General features: G+C 32.9%; 1 non-coding gene across 1 annotated transcript; it reads left to right on the top strand.

Annotated features, from left to right (window-relative positions):
- Window positions 1-68: 68 nt before the first annotated feature.
- Window positions 69-141, top strand: TRNAR-CCU (transfer RNA arginine (anticodon CCU)). Its single transcript has one exon. It is a non-coding gene; the product is annotated as a tRNA-Arg (tRNA).
- Window positions 142-19,054: the final 18,913 nt, after the last annotated feature.

The raw sequence follows: 19,054 nt of genomic DNA, 5'->3' as shown, positions 1-19,054 counted from the left end.
ACGCAAATGAATTTCCACGAGAAACTGAACAGTTTCTTAATAAGGTATTTCTCCCGCCTTCTTAGCATGCCTTCGTGGTGTAGTGGTCAGCACTCTCGACGCCTATTCGAGAGGTCTGTGGTTCGAGTCCCGACGAGGGCATTACTCATCTCTATCTCTCATGCTTCGACAAATAACATAATTGCTCTACAATGGCACCCAAACTAAAAAAGATAGCGGATGATGATTCTCTACCACCAGGATTTGCCGATTGGATCCCCTAATCCCCAGTCGCTTTTTAAAAGGAGGAGTATGTAAGGTATTTCTCTCGCCATCTTAACATGCCTTCGTGGTGTAATGGTCAGCACGCTCGGCACATAGTCAAGAGGTCCATGGTTCGAGTCCCGGCGAAGGCAATACTTATTTTTTACGTCTCCAACTTCAAAATGCCTAATGTCTCTACAGTGGCGCCTGAACTAAAAAATGTGGTGAATAATGACTCTTCATCACCAGGATTTGGCGATTGGGTCCCCTAAAACCCCAATCGCCCTTTAAAAAGGGGGAATATATAAGGTATTTCTCCCGCCTTCTTAGCATGCCTTCGTGGTACAGCGGTCAGCACTCTCGACGCGTATTCGAGAGGTCCGTGGTTCGTGTCTCGGCGAGGGCATTGCTCATATTTCATCTCTCATGCTTCGAAATAACCTAATAGCTCTACAACTAGAATTATATATTATTAATAAAAGACTATTTTTCTTCCCTTGTTAGAATTTGCTTCATTCCTCTTAAAAACTGTTACGTGTTGCAAACTCTTGTTAAGACTTTTTGAGTTTGGAAAGGTCAGTTTAGTTAAAAATGACCCATTTTACCATATGACAGAAGAACAATTTTAATTTGGTAGCTATCATAATTTATAATTTGATATATTTAAGTAGATTGCAGTTCATTCAAAATAATAAAAACCCCTTTGTCAGCAAAATATGAAATTTTTTTTAAAAACTGGCCTTTAGCAACAATCTTCTATTACTGAAGCTTGAAATAGAAGAAGTGAGGAGAGTATTAGGTTTTCTGAAGCGAGAAATATTAAAAATCAATTAAACCCTTTCCGAGATTCGAGCCACGTATCTCCCAACGCTAACTGGATGTGCTAACCTCTTACACCAGGTAAGAACGCATGGGATTTGTGATAACTAGTTACAAAATTTTGTACACATATTTTCCAGCCAATGAATGTATCGATAAAATACTTGAATTTTGCATAAATAGCTTTTGACTGCAAAGAAAATATTTTAAACAACAAAAAGTCAGCCAATAAAACTCATTTCATTTCAGTTCAATTTTCATTCTTCTATTACACCACTGCAATTGCATCAGATTTTCATAATGATGCAAAATAAATTAACCACTAACGAAAAACATTTCTTAGAATTCAAATAATTGATTAAAAGTGCAGAAACGAGATTTCCTACTCTTAAAAATTACATCCAAATTAAACTATTAGAATGAATTTAATGATAACTTGTCTCGTAAATTAAAATGCGGATGATTAAGCCATCATTCAATCCAGATGATAAATGTATTTCATTATTTTTAATTTTGAAACAAATTTTTAAATTAATCTGAAAACATTTTAAAATGAAGTACTTAATCCTTCGTACATAAGATTAATCATTATGCAGCTTCAAAACTAAGGTATAAATCACGAAATTTACCATATTAAAGTAACAAAACTTTGGCATTTATGACATTCTTTTAATTTAACTACAAACTAGATCAGTTATTTTATATTAACTTCTGTCACTGTTTAAGGATGGAATTTATCTCGTTTTTGGAAAAGTAATTAGGTATAGAGAAATATTAATTCCTGTAATAGACGTAATTTAAAATAGGATAGAAGCAAACTAAACATCTAGAACTGTAATTCAGTACAATTTTGAACATCCAACAGTTTTGAATTTATGATTTTAAATATGAGTTGAATTAAATCTTAGTATGTGTGTCTCAACCGATTTTTTACGAACGACATGAAAACCATTTCGCCACTGTTCATTAACATAATTAATTATTATCTTTTTATTTAACCTTTTTTTTTCAGTAGCCTTTAGCTTGCTTAAGAACATTATTTATATTATTTATGCTCTCTATAAATGAATGTTTGTTTGTTTGTCTATACACGTCTACAGTTTAATTCCTATCTTTATGAAAATCGTCTCACTCGACCTTCAAAATAAGAGGAAGGTCATTGTCTGCATAAGATTTCGCAAACGCCAACTCTTTATATAGATATATCTTACACTAATTTAACCAAATTTTGATTAAAAACGCAGCAATTTAAAAGCTTTGTGTTGTTACTCTGCAAATCGCAACATAAACAAATTGTGTTGCCATTCGGGAAAATAAACTTATATTAATTTTTCTTGAATTTAATAAACAAACTTGCCATTTTAAGAGAAATGAGTTGTTATTGCTCAAATTAAAATATTTTAATGAATGTTATCGTTCAGCAGAGCGTAAAATATATAATTCTTCAAGAATTAGGACGCAAGCATTAACATTCGTGTTACCGTATTTACGCGAATCTAATGCGCATCGTTTTTGGCCAAATGTAGTACTCAAAATTGGGGTGCGCATTAGATTCGATGGCGCATTAGATTCGAGTGCAAAGTTCGCCGATGACGTCAACCGAATTTAAATCGTAACAATGGATTACTGTATTTCTCGACTACATTTACCGTTACATTTATGGTTGACACATTATTGCACAGAGGATACAAACTGCAGAGTACGTAGTCACGAATGGAGGGCAAGCAGAGAAGAATGTCATATGACGCTACTTTCAAACATAAAGTAATTCTTTATCCTGAAAGAAATGGCAATAGAAAGGCTGGGAGAGAGTTAAACGTAGCTGAGAGCAATGTTCGCTTGTGGCGGCAACAGAAATTTTCACTGTTTGCAACTAGTAGAAAGAAAGTGATTGTATTATCTACGCAGGAGAAAGGTTAAAAGTGCCCTTTATTGAACTCTTTAAAATTCACAATGCATCGACTTGACACTAACACACTACTCCTCACTCGGGCGGTAACTGAAATAACAAGAACTAAACTAAAAATTAGATGATATTAGTAGAAATTTTCTACAGGGCTCCGAAAACTCCTGTTACTTAAAGCCGCGTCGAAATCTAGTGGCAGAAAAGTAATAACTGTTATGCCACGTAAACCAGCAACAAATGCAGAAATAGAAGCTCACGCTACAGAGGTGACAGCGATTGCCCAAAATCTCTCACTTTCCTTCTAGAACTCTGAATTTAATTTTTTTCTTCTCGCCTTAGAATTTGCATTACTTCACGCGCGCTACCGAATTTAAATATTCTGGCATTGACAATTAAGGGAATGAAGGCTCATAGGAAAGAACAGAAATATAAATTATATTGGTTATTTAAAATAAATATAAAACCCTACAATATAAATCCCAAAAATCCCTTTGTATTAGAAAAATTCCGTTGGCCTTAAGGTTGAAGTCACTGCACATCACTTCTTCCTATAAATTTCTTTGGTTTAATTTCGCAGGATTTATTCCTCACCATAAAAAAATGAATTTTGTGTTGATATTTTTTGACAGTTTCCATTATGAAGTTATTGGCAGTATCTGACAGTTTTCTGATTGAGAATGCGATATCGTTATCTTGTCAATAAACCTTGTTGATCATTCTCAGCACAGAATCAAATCTAAGACAAGCTTAAAATCACGTAGTCTTAAAAAGCTGGGAAAAATTAAAAACCTGCGACGATGGTCTAGGCTTCTAAACTAGCTGATGTATTCCATTTCTTATGATGCAAATATTTTCCAGCCATCAAGTTATGTTTCCAGTCAATTTTAATTTTCTTATATACCTTATTTTAACCAAAACTTCTCTATATTGCGAAACGTTATATGATGTGTTTATTAACAAACTGAAATATTGAGTTTTCTTTAGTCTTTTTCAGTTTTCCGGATTTATGTTCTCACAACAGAACTACGCAAATTAAATGAGTGTAGAAATAAGAAGCCACTTGAATTAAATAGCTAGTTAGATATCATACACTCAGCAATAACATCCATGTTGCGTTCATTTGTACTGAAAAACCGAGCTGGAAAGAACAGAAATCTGTAGCAGAATTGCAAGAGTCTTGGGATGAGAGATATAAACTGGTTTGAGTTGATGAACACTAGTTATTGAATTACCTTTATGTAAAGCTACTGGTGGCCATCACGCTTGTACAAAATGCTTATGCCTGCAAAACTTACTTTTTAGTTATTTAGAGGATGTAAAAGATGTTAGTCATGAATAAATATTGTAAGGTGCGCACGGGCTCGTAGTGGATTCAATGCTCCCACAGCCGATGATAGCTTGATAAAATTTACTTTTATCAAAAGAATACTTTTCACATCTGAAACTTTCCGCAAAAAATACTCTCTTCTCAGTATCACAGAGCACAATCAATAGTTACATTTCAAACTGCTAAGAAGGTTAAACACAATGTAATTCAAAGCGAATTTAAAAGACGAAGCTCTCACAGAGATCTGAATACTCCGGTCAGCTCTGGTCTAACAACTGAGATCTGATGCTGTCTCTAGTCTTATAAAGTTTTCCCCGGCCGCCGCCGAAACTCTAGTACCTTCCATTTCTCAAAATTCCTGGAGGCATATATTGTTAAAGTACACGTAAAGGCCGCATGCGGTTACAGTTACATATAAGGATCAGTTACTGTTATTCATATATAGTACCATTTATAGATTTGCAGGGAGATGTTCAAAATGTAGCCAAATGATCGACAAGTTTGGAGACTTTTCGTGATTTCTCGCCAAATTTGCTGACAAAATTAGTTTTCAAAAATATCGACAGCTTGGTGATATTTCGCCAGTAACTCAGCTTTGCTTTTTCAAACATTTCATGGTACATTATACAAAACATAATGGAATAAAAGTTATTAAAAATATTTATATCTATATATATATATATATATATATATAAAATTCTTAACATTTCTTCCTTCCCTAGAACTGCACGTCCTGGGCAGTACAATCCTTGGACAGGAAGCCATACTTAAAACTCAGGAAAATCAATAAGTGCTAAAAAAATAATTTCAATAAATAACAAGGAACAAATCAAATACTAAATCATGAATTAAATGCATTGATTAAAAAATTTATGTACAAATAGTACCATGGTCTTACTTTACTATTTACATTACATACACTACGTGGACTACGTACTGTGGATATAGTAAGGTGCTATCCTGTTATAATGAACAATTTTAGGCATAAAATTTGATGACTTAAACTGCAATGACGTTCAGCTTGTTTACGATTGTGTAAGGGTACCCAGGATCGCTGTAGTTTAGAGAAAGTCCTATCCGTCGAATCGAATTCTACCTTGCCACCTTCACTGAATCGACGCTCTGTAGTTCTTGTCGTATCATGTCTTCATCTTCTCTGTCTCCAAACTGACTCGCTCTTGCGATAGGCCAGTAAGAACAGAGGTAACTTTTGGTCCCAATGCTGTTCGTTTCTGGAAACAATCAACACAGGTTGCTTAGGGTGGTTCGTTCAAACCTCTCTATTATGCTTTCTGACTATGGATGAAAACGTGTCGTTTGGGTTTTGTCTATGCCGAGTTGTTTACAGAGTTCTTTGATAGCAGTTGAAATAAAATTACATCCTTGATCAGAATGGTAACTAAAGAGTAACTCTGAACCTGGAAATACAGTGCTATACCACTACGTCAGGAACAGGGTACGCTTCAGGCCACTTTGTAAAGTAATCAAAGACAACGATAATGTATTTGTTGCCATCAGCAATTCATATAAGAAGTCCTAGAAAGGCGATGCGTTCAATAGACTCTCCTACATTGTCCTACCACTTTATCAGGTTAACCCTTGCATTACTTCAGTAGAAGAGCTTTCAGACTCTATGCAAATTCTTCATTATTCCGAAGTGGCTCCGAGTCGGACTGCTATGTAATTCTTTAAGTACGATCGGACTCCGAGATCCTGGAAATATCTGCTACATTTGGACGCCTTTCCATCATCCGATTGGAGATTCCGGTACAAGATGCCGTTTCAGATATGCAGTGAGTCCCACAGAGCCCAATGTTTTGTCGTAGGAATATCGATCGAAATGTCCTGCCAGGTAGTTTTCCTATTTGATGAATCTATTAAGTCAGTTATGGATTTAATGTCGCCGTCTTCCAAATGGTCTTTTCTAACTTCTCCGTTACTCCATGGATCTAGGTTAAACGATGTAGAATTTGCAACTTGACATACGACCGGATTAAGCAGCTCATACTTCGCCGGGCAAGGTCCTAAACAGGGCATATGCATTTCTATGTGAGGATCCTTTCCAATGACGGATACTTATATAGGGCTAGATTCTCTGTATCTATCTAGCTATTTCGCCTTTGGAATTCTTGAAATTTAAAAGCCAGGTCAAGGATGCATGATATTTGCAGACCAGAAATTTTCTGCCGTAGAGGTAATAATGCAAATGTTTTACGGCTTTAAGTATAGTGAGTAAAACTTTTCTGGTGACACAGAAATTCCTCTCCGGTTTAGATAGGCACTTACTCCAGTATGCTATGACACATTCTTGGCCATTTATGTCGTGGGACAAAACAGCACCTTCACACTCATTGTTCGCCTCTGTGTCAAGAATAAAAGGTTTATAGAGCTGAAGATACGTCAGGATTGTCGCAGATGTTAAAGCCTTCTTAGAATTAAAAAAAGTCCTTCACAAATTTTCTATAATAGGTAGAAAGCCCCAAAACCTACTCAGCTAATGGGCATTTTCGGGGCGTCTCTAATCTTTAATTACTTGTACTCGGCGCGTATTCGAGAGGCAAGGGCATTGCACATTTTTTACGTGTCCTGCTTCAAAATAACCTAGTTATTCAACAAACTTACTTCTACCAGCCTACGAAGACTTTGCATTGAACACATGGTGAGACAGCGTAGATCTCATTATGTGTTCACTGCCTTTGCTTCCGTTTTGACAAATTTAATTTTGGCAATAACAGTGATCATTTTACTATTTTGTTACTTTAAAGAGGTTATCCTCATTTGTAGACTTCAACCTTTCATACTGGAGAAAGCATATTGGCACTTTTTCTGTATCTGTTCAAAGATCACCATAGATATAGTGTACCTATAGATCATGCAGTGGAAGCAGCCAGTGAGGTTATTTATTATGCAGGCAACTAACTTTGGTACTCAAGTATCATTTACAATACTTTCAGAACATAGCCAATCGTCTGGAACCAACAATTACAACAGACTCCGTGATAACAGACAAAAGCTTGGGATAAATTTCGCCGGTACCACTCACATTGGCAAATTTCTTCGCCTCTAAAAACCCCGAAGCAAGTGTTCGAGGACGAAGCCAGAAAAACTGTTGTGCGTCATCTGTACCTGGAATCACAACGTCTAACCCGACTAACCAAGTATAAGAAGAGTTAGAAAGGTATGTGAGTTATATAAGTACCACTCACTTCCCGTCCTATAAAAGGATGGCCGAGAGGTTAGTACCACAGAAGAAAATGCGGATACAATTATTGAGAGTTTTCCTGCCACCTCCAGCAACACCAATTTCTCACCAGTATTTCTTTTTGTCAAATTTCGAGTTACTTTCCCGCAAGTCATTGACTGCCTTCCTCGTGCTTTACAACCGAGTGTGGAAGGAGCATACTTTATGCAGTGCATAAAAGAAAGATATAGCTAATCCAGGAAAAGACCCCGAAAAATCCCTCGAACTATCGCCATATCACACTTACGGAGTGTATTTGCAAAAAATTTGAAAAAATTATAAACCGCTTCTTAAGTCTCTTACCAAGAAAAACACAATGTACATTCTCCTTATCAGAATAGTTAAAGGAAGAACGACTATCGATAACATGCTCTTTTTGGAAACCAGCATACATAAAACCTTTGTGAAAAGAAATCATCAGTTTTCTGCTTTCTTCATCGTCTAAAGGTGTTATGACAAGGCATGCAGATACGACATTTTGCATGATCTTCACGCTTGTAACTACCGCGGCAACTGCGGTTTTCGTACAGAATTTTTTCAGAAGGCTTTACTAATGGAATCTGGTTCTGTGTTATCATAACTTTATTATCAAGAAAACAGTGTGTCTTAAGGTTTTGTCCTTAGTGTTACACATTTTAGCATAAAAATTAATTTTGTTTTAAAAGAAATCCCTTCTAAGATTTCAGAGTCACTGCATGTTAATGACCTTCAGATAAGTAGTCAAGGTGTAAATGTGAGGTATATGGATTACAATTACAAATAGCTTTTATTAAGATCCAGAAATATTCAACTGGACTCATGTTTTGAAAGTAGGAGACCGTATGCGCACACTTTTACGAAAGACGTTATCTCCTGAGCTGTATTGCCAAGGGTCGCTGATCCTGGTTGTATCCGACAAAAATAGTCCTTGGAGTGATGTTCCACGGAAGCGCGAATGATTTCCACACGTCCTGTATCTGAAGCAGAAGTGCTTCGAGACACTGAATCTTTTTAAAATGTTGGCGAAGACCTTCTAGAGCACGGATAGTTGCTCTTGCTTCATATCTACTGAATACTTGTTCGTTCGAGGTTGGGTTATTTCTCAGTTTTTTATCAACCAAATCACAAAATCACAATCATATCAATGAAATCTTTGGTGCTATCTGTTGCCTCATCAACCTTATAAGGTATTTCTCCTGCCTTCTTAGCATGCCTTCATGGTGTAATGGTCGACACACTCGGGGCGTATCGAGAGGTCCGTGGTTTGAGTCCCGGGGAAGGCATTGCTCATTTTTCATTTCTCCTGCTTCAAAATAACCTAATGTCTATGTAAGCTGAATTGAAAACAATTTGTAACGCAACTTCTAGAAACGCTGACTGATATACATCTTCAGCTATGTCATCAATTCGACGGAATGGACTGCAGTTGTTTCGCAAAATTTTCTAACTTAATTGCAGCTGGTAAGATAAGTTCTTCACCAATGGAATGAGGCTTTTTACATTTGGTTATTTTGCATGAAACTTTGTAAGAGGAAAGAAAGCTTTTTCATTCTCAGACAAAGATTTTTTTAAATTATTTTTGCTTTTTATATGATTTTAAATTTAATTCGAAGAATTCTCGGGATTTGTTAACGTACTCACTATGAAGCGTTTCCAAATATCGTTTAGTAGGTTATTAGATTTTATACTGTGTGAGGCTTACGCAGCCTAGGTGCCTGCATCCGTGTAATCAATACACCAGGGAAGGATAATGGTTTTGTCAATACATCAGATCGGTGTTACGAAATATTAATTTTATTTTACTTATCATTATTTTATTTATTATCTAATATAATAAATTTAGTGTTGCCAAATATTAATATTACTCTTGGTAAATTTCAAGGTTTGTGATTAAGTCCGCTTTGTAGCTTTAGAGTCAAAAATACTCAAAATACATTATTATTGTATACCTTGATATTGTATGAGAGGAAGACGCGACGAAAGCTGTGATTGAGAAATTTGATCACAAATACTGAAAGGTTGAGAAACGCTTATGAAATTAGTTAGAATTTGAGCCAAAGCTTGTTAGATTGTTACATTATACATTCCCGGTATCCAATTACTTTGAACTTTAGATTAATAATTCTTTTATCTGAGATCCAACAAGCTGCGGAAATTTAAATTATACGCTCTTCCTGTGCATCTGTTCAGTTTTAAATTTCAAACACCAAAATTTCTTAAACCTTCTTTCGACTCAGTAGTTATTTTCATAGACGGGATGATAATTCGCCTGATGGTCTTAGAAGGTTAAAAAAAATGAGTTTATCAAGGTGTGAACCCTGAAAGTTGTATTTAATTTTCAAGCTGCATATAAATGCAAACATTTATCTCTCCAGTTTATGTACGTATTCTATATTTTGTAAAATACGGCCTCTAAACATAATCTCAAACTTTATAATTAAATACTTTATTTAACTTTGTCGTACTGGATTGAGGCAGTTTTTGTGTTATCTTTTAGAATGAGTATACACTTTTACTTAACAAAGAGAAGAAGATAGTTAGATTCGTAATTGTTACATTTTTTTTTAAATTTGCAAATGCGGTAAAATTAATAATTTCTTATTTAAATCCTTTTTATAACTGAAGATATATCAATAATGACAAACAACAGCGAACACGAAGTGCTGCATTTTATGGAGATACCATAAAACATTAATTTTTTTAATATAATAAAGTGTGCAGTGGAATTATTAATAAATACCTGAATTATTAATCTTTGCTCGGAAATACTTTTCAGCGTTGCCCTTCACCATTGTTCTTAATAGCTCTTTTTTATAAGGATTATTCGCTAGAAAATACCATTTTTTTTCTTTATAAACAGGCACATAATAAAAAGAAGTTTTCCTTTTTGTTTGTCTGTCATAGAATAAAAATTAATTAAACGTCATCATTCTGGAAATGATAATTAGACCTATGGACGTTGCCGACATGCTTGCTGAAAATGGAAAAGAAGAATTATTATTGAAAATAAGGATCCGAGCAAGGTGTTAATCTCCCTAATATCTACTAGTCGGCTGGAAATATATTTTTAGTTATAAAAAAAAGCTGTAATTGAAAAAAGAGCCGATTATTTTTATATTTTAAATATAAAATTCTTCTTTAAATTATATTTTAAATATAAAATTCTTCAGAAAGGAAGAACTTTTTTTATTATTATCGATTTTTCATTATTTATTTTTGATAACATTTTAATTTGGATGCATTTAACTGCTTGATAAATTTGTAAAAAGTGAAAGTTTCATTTAATAAAGAAGGGCCATGCGCAGATTGTGGATGCGTTCACTATAATTTGATATAGTTGTTATTCAAATAACGTTGAGGGCATAATTATCTATTAACTCTTCCCTCTACGAAAACTAAATTCCATACAATATACATATAATTTTAGGGACATAAATGTAAGGTATTTTAATATGTCAATTTTACTAAAATCATGCGAGTAAAAGAATTGAAAATATTATCTAAGTTCTACGTTATTTCGCAAATGTAAGATTTACGAATGTTACATGAATCCAAAAGCATACTAAAAACTTCTCGGTATTTCATTCGCTAAAATAGATAAAAAAAAAGTGCAGTCTTAGTTTGGCATAGACTTTCAATAAAATCGAACATTCGAAGACGGTTAGATGCTAATCCTTCTTCTTCAAGAACAAAGAAAAATTTCCGTAAAAATATTTTTGATTGCAATAAAAAGAAAACCTATATCTGATGGCTCTCGAAGGCTATAGAATTTCATTTAAACACCACGTCGAGCTTAAATTGCTCAATTTTAAATTTTATATTGGCTGGCTTCTGTTTCAGTCAGCTTATATTCGCGTCCCTCTCATTCATGTTATACGAGTTTTAAAAAGTCTGACAAAAGACCTGAACATTTCAGAATTTACAATGATTTTTCTGATGTTTTACATTACTTTTTTTCTGCGGGGGAGGGGATGTGAAAACAAATATGCAGAGGAATTCTAATTCATTTGCATTAGAATGTCATACAGTAATTATTACCATGTTTTAGTTTTTTATTCATTTGAAGATAAGATACGATTATTAAGATTATTTTCTATTCTGAAAAACCTCAATGCACACTCTCTCTCTCTCTCTTTATATATATATGTATCTAATTATAGCAAGGAAAAGACGGAGCAGTGTTGATGCGCAATAGCTATATAGGACAGATCGTAGCTCCATATTGAAGAGGAAGATTTTTGATTGCGTAGCATGCTAATATGATGAGTTCGTAACAGCTAATAAACTTCGCATACGAGGCAGTTTTGATTACATTTTTTATTTCCAGTTGACATTTGTGACCACAATCACTCAGCACTCTAGTTGTGCCTATTCATAGAATATTTACATTTTTGATACTACGGCAATAGCAAGCAAACACAGCGAAATTACGTACAACTATTGCAGAAGTTCGAGCTAAAGTGCGTAGTTATGCAACATGAAAGCACACGAAGGGAAAAGTTTTTGTTTGAGTTAAAAGTTTCAGTTCCCAATTATTACGTCATCAGCGCTGCACAGTCCATGCAAAATGGAGTGATCTAGAAATGACGCAATCCAGAGAAGTTATTACGATTTTTATATAATTTATCAGTATAGAAATTAGTATCGTAAATATTTGTGTTTTACATTTAATTATAAGTAATGATTATCTAAAAGGTTTTATTTGTGATACTCTGCGATAACAAAACCCTTCCCTAAAGAATTATGATTATGTGAACTGTGAAACGAAAAGACTTTAAAAATGAAATGTTAGAAAATTTAATAGGACTCTAAAATTTAATTTTTTTAATTTATATTTATAAATAATAATTTACAGTTACTTATTTAATTATTGCTGATAAAAATCTTATGATTTACGTTTTTCTTCATTTTCGGTGCTTTAACACATTTATTTAAAAAGGCTTCTCTGTCACTACGCCTTTTCTCCTTAAAGGGGGAGGGATATGTAAGAAAAATAAAGAATATGTAAAAGATTAAATTAGCACCGTAAATTTCCCCTCTCAATTCTAAAAATAAAAACCTCTCTCCACTGCGTCATTTCTGGATTAATCCAAATAATATGACTCTTACATAATTCTGGTGACGTAAATGCAACTAAAACTCAAGCAGCCAACGACAGTAATTTTACAGTGATATTGACTATCGAATCAAAATGTATTGAAAATCAAAACTAACTCAGTCTGGACTAAGATTTCACCCTGAACATAATGTACTTTCTTTCTACGTTTTGGCTTAGCTGGATTGCAGTCTGTCTGTTCCTTCTTTCTTACTGAAAAATTATTCGAAATGTAAGCTTTTTGGAATAGGCACAATTAATGTCTCAACTTGTTTGTGGCCGCAAAATATTTACTGAAATAAAAATTGGATTAAATCTACCTTGACTTCAAAATTTCTTTTATTGTAGATAGGCGTTTTAGCATTCTACGACATCAAAATTCTAACTGTTCATTATGGATTCAACCGCCTGCGTTCTACTATAGAATCTATTAAATATATGTGCGTAAGATATAATAAAATATAACGGCTACGCTAAGAAATAATTGGCAACCTCAAAACTGACTATTCTAAATTTTATGTTCTCCTTTTAAAATCATATTTTCTCCCAAATTCGAGATCTTTCCAAAATCATATGACGCGTACATAACGCTGCTTGCAAAGAGAATTAAAACCTAAAATTAACCAATCTCACCTGAGCTGTACATATGGCGCCTGCCTAGTATAAATACTGCTTCGCGAGCAATTACGTCATTCCTTTTATTAACTTCTCTTGCCCGGCAAAACATCTCTGCGCTGCTATGTTTAATTGCAGTATTACAATCTAGAACTATTTTGTCTACAAAAAATGATTTTATGTGCATAAAAATAAAGATTGTAATTCTTCGAATTCCATTTTGTAAACGTCGCTGTCATGCCTGTGTAATGAACACAAATTTAGAGGGGTACTGATGTAGTAACACTGAGACATAAAAGCATAATGATGTTGTTTGGCGTAGGTACTTGACGCTTAAAACGTTCAAGAAGTGCAGCCTGGTTCAATTCCATCTTTGTTTAAATTCACAAAATTGTGTCCACAATTCATTTGTCACTCTGTTCGTGAATATTCAGGAACATTTACATTTTTGAATATTATTGCGATAGGAACAGAGCACATGAAAAGATAACAAGAATGAAACCATAATTTCTGCAGTATTACTCCTCCTAATGTTTGTGATGTTAAAATATATTTGATAAATATGAAAATCAGTGTCATATATTTTTATATGTTTCAGTTAATTAGAATGAGTAATGGTTATGTAGAAGTTTAGTTTTTGTGATACTCAGTGCTGACAAAAATTTACCTTGAAGAATTATGATTACGTAAAATTTAAAACAAATAGAACTTTTGAACTGAAATACTGAAAAATTTAATAGGACTCTAAAAATTAGGTATATTATTAGAAAAATTCAAAAGTTATGCTTAACAGTTATTTAATTAATTACGTTGGTCAAAATTTTATGATTTACATTCTTCTTCATTTGTTACTGCTTTAACTCTTTTTCTTTAAAAAGGCTTCTCTGTCTAAGTCTTCTTCCCCTTCAAGGAGAGGAGAGAATATATAAGAAAGTTATATAAAAAATAAAGAATATTTAAAAGATAAAATTTAAATTAGCAGCGTGAACTAATTTCCCTTTTCTGTTCTAAAAGTAGCAGTCTCTTTTTATTGCGTCATTTCGAGATTAATCCATGTCATATGAATCTTACATAATTATGATGATGTAAAACAGCCAATAATAATTTTAAAGAAGTATTACTTATCCAATCAAAATGCATTGAGAACCAAAATTATTTGAATTTAAAAATGAAATTAAAAAATATTTAAACCAATTTGAATTCTTAAGATTTCATCCTCAACATAACGCACTCGCTTTTTTGCTCTTCGGCCTGGCTGGACTGCTGTCTGCTGCTTCGTTCTTACTGCAACGTTATCAAAAATGTAAATCTCTTGAAATAAGCACAAATAACGTGCCAAGCTGTATGTAGCCGCAACATATTTACTGAAATAAAATAAAGCCTTAATCTGCCTCGGCTGACAGTTTCCTATTCATTGTGGATCTGCATTCTACGACATCACATCAAAATACTCGCTGTTCATTACATATCTAACCGTCTGCGTTCTACAGCAAAAATATTACAAAGTCTCTTTATTACACACGCACACACACACACATATATATATACACGTAGCATTTCAAAAACTGGATAACATTTAATGACTGCTGTATATATACATTACACTTCAAAACGTGGTTAGCTTTAATTAATAAAGGCTATTCAAACAGGCAAAATGCACCGAATATTAGAGAGTTCACCATTTTAAGAAGATATAACTGAAAAAATAAACTTAATAGTAAATCCAGTGCTCTCACATAAGCTGCAAGCACCTAACTGGTAAAATAATTAGGTCAGACACTGAATACTATAAGTGTGTAAGTGACACTTTTTTCGATCACAAAGATTTCACAGACGACTCCACTTGGACTTACATAAGTAACACGTTTTGCCTAACTTAAACAAGCAATGCTAAACTTAAAATAAATTGTAATTAGACCAGCCTAACGGTTCACAGATTAATTTACTCGCGCAGAAAGGCTCTGACTCTTAGAAGCCGGCGGGACAAGCTTAATGGCTAGAAGCACTCAACGCCACAGAATCAAATCGCTATTAAGTCAAGATAACAGCGTGGTCTTTAAGGAAGCATAACATGCTTTTAATACTTTAATAACCCTTCTTTCTCTCTTAATCTGAATATAACGGTGCTAACTGATTTACATTCTGGCAGGAAAGCGTGGGTAAAAACGAAAGAGACATGAAATTTGCTTTAACTAAAAATTAATTATTAGTCAAAATAAATAAATATATCCTCGCAAATAAATAAAATTAACACCACTCAAAACGTTACAAACATATGTATATACAGACAGATAGATCGCTAAAATGAAACAATAAAGTGTAATTAAAATAACCATTGCTCCGGATTCTGTACTCGACACCACTCACCGTTTGGCCATACTGCTCGTAGACTGCTGATTCTCTAGTGTATACTATTGCAAATACAACATTTTTACACAGGTCTCCACAACTGAAAAATATGTTTTATCCAATATTTAACGCTTAGGTAGTCAGCTTTGATGTTATAATAATATTATAAATAAATAATGGACATACCTTAAACTGACGACTTGAGTGTCAGCGTTTGGCATCTGTAAAACACACAATGCCAAAAATGTTTTCCAAAAGCATGAGAGCGTTTTAGTAAAATAATATAACCAAAATATAATAAATATAATATATTGAAATTATAGCACAATACACAAGTCCAATTCTCTAAATAATAATTAACATATTTTAGACACAAACACCAGTTTTTTGTACTGTGGTATATAAACTTATTTGAACGAGACAAATTTGACGCCGCTCTTATACATATGTTAGATATATCAGTTCCCATTTTAATAAAATGTCTTTAGCTCGATTAACACAAAATAAGTATAACTCTTCGAAGTAGGATCATCAATTAACATTTTGTTTGTGTTTTACCTGAGTGTGAGAGATAAAATTAAAATTTATATTTCCATGTTTGTGAATTTCACATTGGTATAAGGTCATACTACTTTGTGAAGTTCTAATTAAAATTTAACTCTTTGAAGACCATAACGCCCCAGACGGCCTTTCATTCAATCGACCACAACCGTCCGAAACAGCAGAAACTCTGATGTGCTTTTCTTCTTTCTCTTAAGGTATGCAGTAGCAGGTGCAGTTTCCCAAAATGCATTGTATCAGTTTATTGCAAACAGCTCCCTCTAAAAGTATTTATTTGTGGTTTCTTATCTTTATTTGTTAGGAAGTAGAAAGGATGTAATTTGAAATCTTCACTCTTCTTTGTGCGTTAATGAATGGGGAGGGGGAGCAACTTGCTGTGACTCTTAGAAACCTTTTTCCGGTGGTTCAGTACTTTATGCATGCAGTTTAGCGAAGACTTCGTTCTTCAAAGTGTTAAAAAGCAGAAGAAATATACGTGAGAAATAATAATTATTGCACTGACGAATAACAGTTAAATAAATTTAATATTATAATCGATTACATTCTGTGATTTCTGACTTACCACTGGATGAACATACCACTGGATAAATGAGTATACAAAAAGCCATTTTTTGAGTTATTAGCTTGAGAAGAGATTATTGCTTCATGTGTATACTTATTAAGTTTCTTAAGCTGATTACTCAAGATCAAAAGCGTAATCTATATGAATTTCAAAGATTTTATAATCTCTCAACTTCTTCGATTATTTTTGAATTGTTTTGCTTAACTGAAGCTCTAAGATCATCTTCTCAGTATTCCTCTGAGCAAGAATTTCATAAGAAATTATCTAAATATTTAACTTTGGAAATACAACCGTAATGCAAAACCGAAAGAAAATTATTTCATTAGAGTTCCAACCAAAATAAATTATAATCTATTGCTTACAAGATCGAACTACAGTAACTTCACGAAAATCTAGCAAATAATTGTGCAGATGATATTATAGTAAAATAAACTAAACAATAGAAAAAGTGATTTAAAAACAGAGAGGCTTAGCTCTGTGTTAAATATATTTTTTATCGCATAGAACGTTTTCTAGGTTTACAATGCAGACTTTTAACATGAATTTTAATATGCAGTCAGAATTATTCTGCCATCCATAGGTTTTAGCAGAATTTGTAAAGGTTACGTCATATAATTTGGAATTTGTATTCAAATTTTACTAAAAATTCAATGAAATATAAATTTGGAAATTAATAATGGACATTTTCAAAAAATAACTTCACGTCAAAGAAACAATATGCTCCTAATTCTCATTTGCAGAGATGCTAGATATTTGATTTTTTATCTAAATGAAATTCAGCTTCTATGAGATAAAGCCTCATTTCTAAAATTAAGTGTTATTATTCTTAGATTAAGTGGCATCAACAAACGAAATCGAAACAAGGAAAAATATCGATTTAAAAAAGCAAGCTACCTTTAAAATGAACATTCCAATATCAGAAGAGGAAGTTTTCGAAGCTACTTTTTATCCGGTGAAAGGTTTTTAAGATGCAATTTACAATCATCCTCCTGTGAATGATGTCAATTCGAACAATTTACAAATTTCATTCGGTTTTAAGATAGGATTTATAATTTTCATCCGGTGAAATTATTTTAAGTTTCAACCTTTGTGCCTAAGGCCCACGTTCTTATCAAGGGGAAGTTGCCTCCGAACTTAACTCTTTAATCATTCAATTCGTGTTTCGTCATCCATGTAAGCAAATGTAAAAGTCAAAACCTAAAGTAATACCAAATATGGTGATTTACTATGAAGAAATTTATACAAGTGGAATTTTGAGAAATTAGCAATTAAAAGACCAGAATTAAAATTAAAAAATAATAAATAAGAGTAGAAAACCAAATTTTCAGAAAACCAAAGTAATTTAGAAACTCTAGCCTACAGAAACTTCCCCAACACGAATTATGCATATAAATCAAAAAGAAACTCGACATTATCTATGAAAAATAATAAATTATACTTAAATAATCCTATATAGTAAATTTTAATTTAACTTGCCAACTATATTTGCTTTTGGAGAGTGGAGAAGCATTGCCAAACTAAGTGATGTTAAGTAGTGTGTTCTGCAAACTTTAAATAGAGGGCGCTAATGTAAGATTGAGTGTAAAGCATATCTGTGATCAATTTAAAAACCTATTCTGTAAACTTTTACGTAATGTATAATGTGTGTTCTGTTGTAAAAATGTTCAAAAAAATTGTAAAATGCAAACTGTAACATTATGTCAAAAAATGTTGCAAAGTATTAAGGAATGTTAAATATAAAGGATGTAAAAATTGAAAATGTGTTTCAAAAAAATTACGAATAAAATTATTTTGGAGTAAAATTTAATTTTAATTTAGATTTTGAAATTATTTTAAAATGTTACATTTAGAGAAAGAAATTTCTTGTAATATTCTAAATTTATTAAAACTGGAATTTAACTGGTTTAATCAAAACTGTACTAAATACTGGCCAAAAGTAAGAAAAATTAGAAAAAGTTAAAAAATCTTCAATCAATTCGGGCTATAATTGAGACTTTTGAAAATAGGTTTCAATATATAAGGTTTGATATACATAAGCTGAGTAAAATTTTGATAAATTGACTAAGGTTTGATATATACATATATATATATATATATATATAAATTGTAGTAAGCTCGCCTAAAAGTTACCAGGAGCTGCTGCTCCAAAAAGTTCAACACGTTTTAAAAAAATAAATAATAAATAATAATTTTTTTTAAAACGTGTTGAACTTTTTGGAGCAGCAGCTCCTGGTAACTTTTAGGCGAGCTTACTACAATTTTTATATTTTACTTATTTTGCAGCATATTGCGCAAGATGTTTTCTAGACCAAATTGGTTTTTCAAAATTGTAATTTCTACCTTGCTTCATATATATA

This window comes from Stegodyphus dumicola, chromosome 3 (assembly GCF_044657685.1).
Source record: "Stegodyphus dumicola isolate Sdum_Otavi_A_Nest chromosome 3, ASM4465768v1".
NCBI lineage: Eukaryota > Metazoa > Arthropoda > Arachnida > Araneae > Eresidae > Stegodyphus > Stegodyphus dumicola.
The sequence above is the reverse complement of the archived record's forward strand: the minus strand, read 5'-3'. Positions and strand labels throughout refer to the sequence as shown.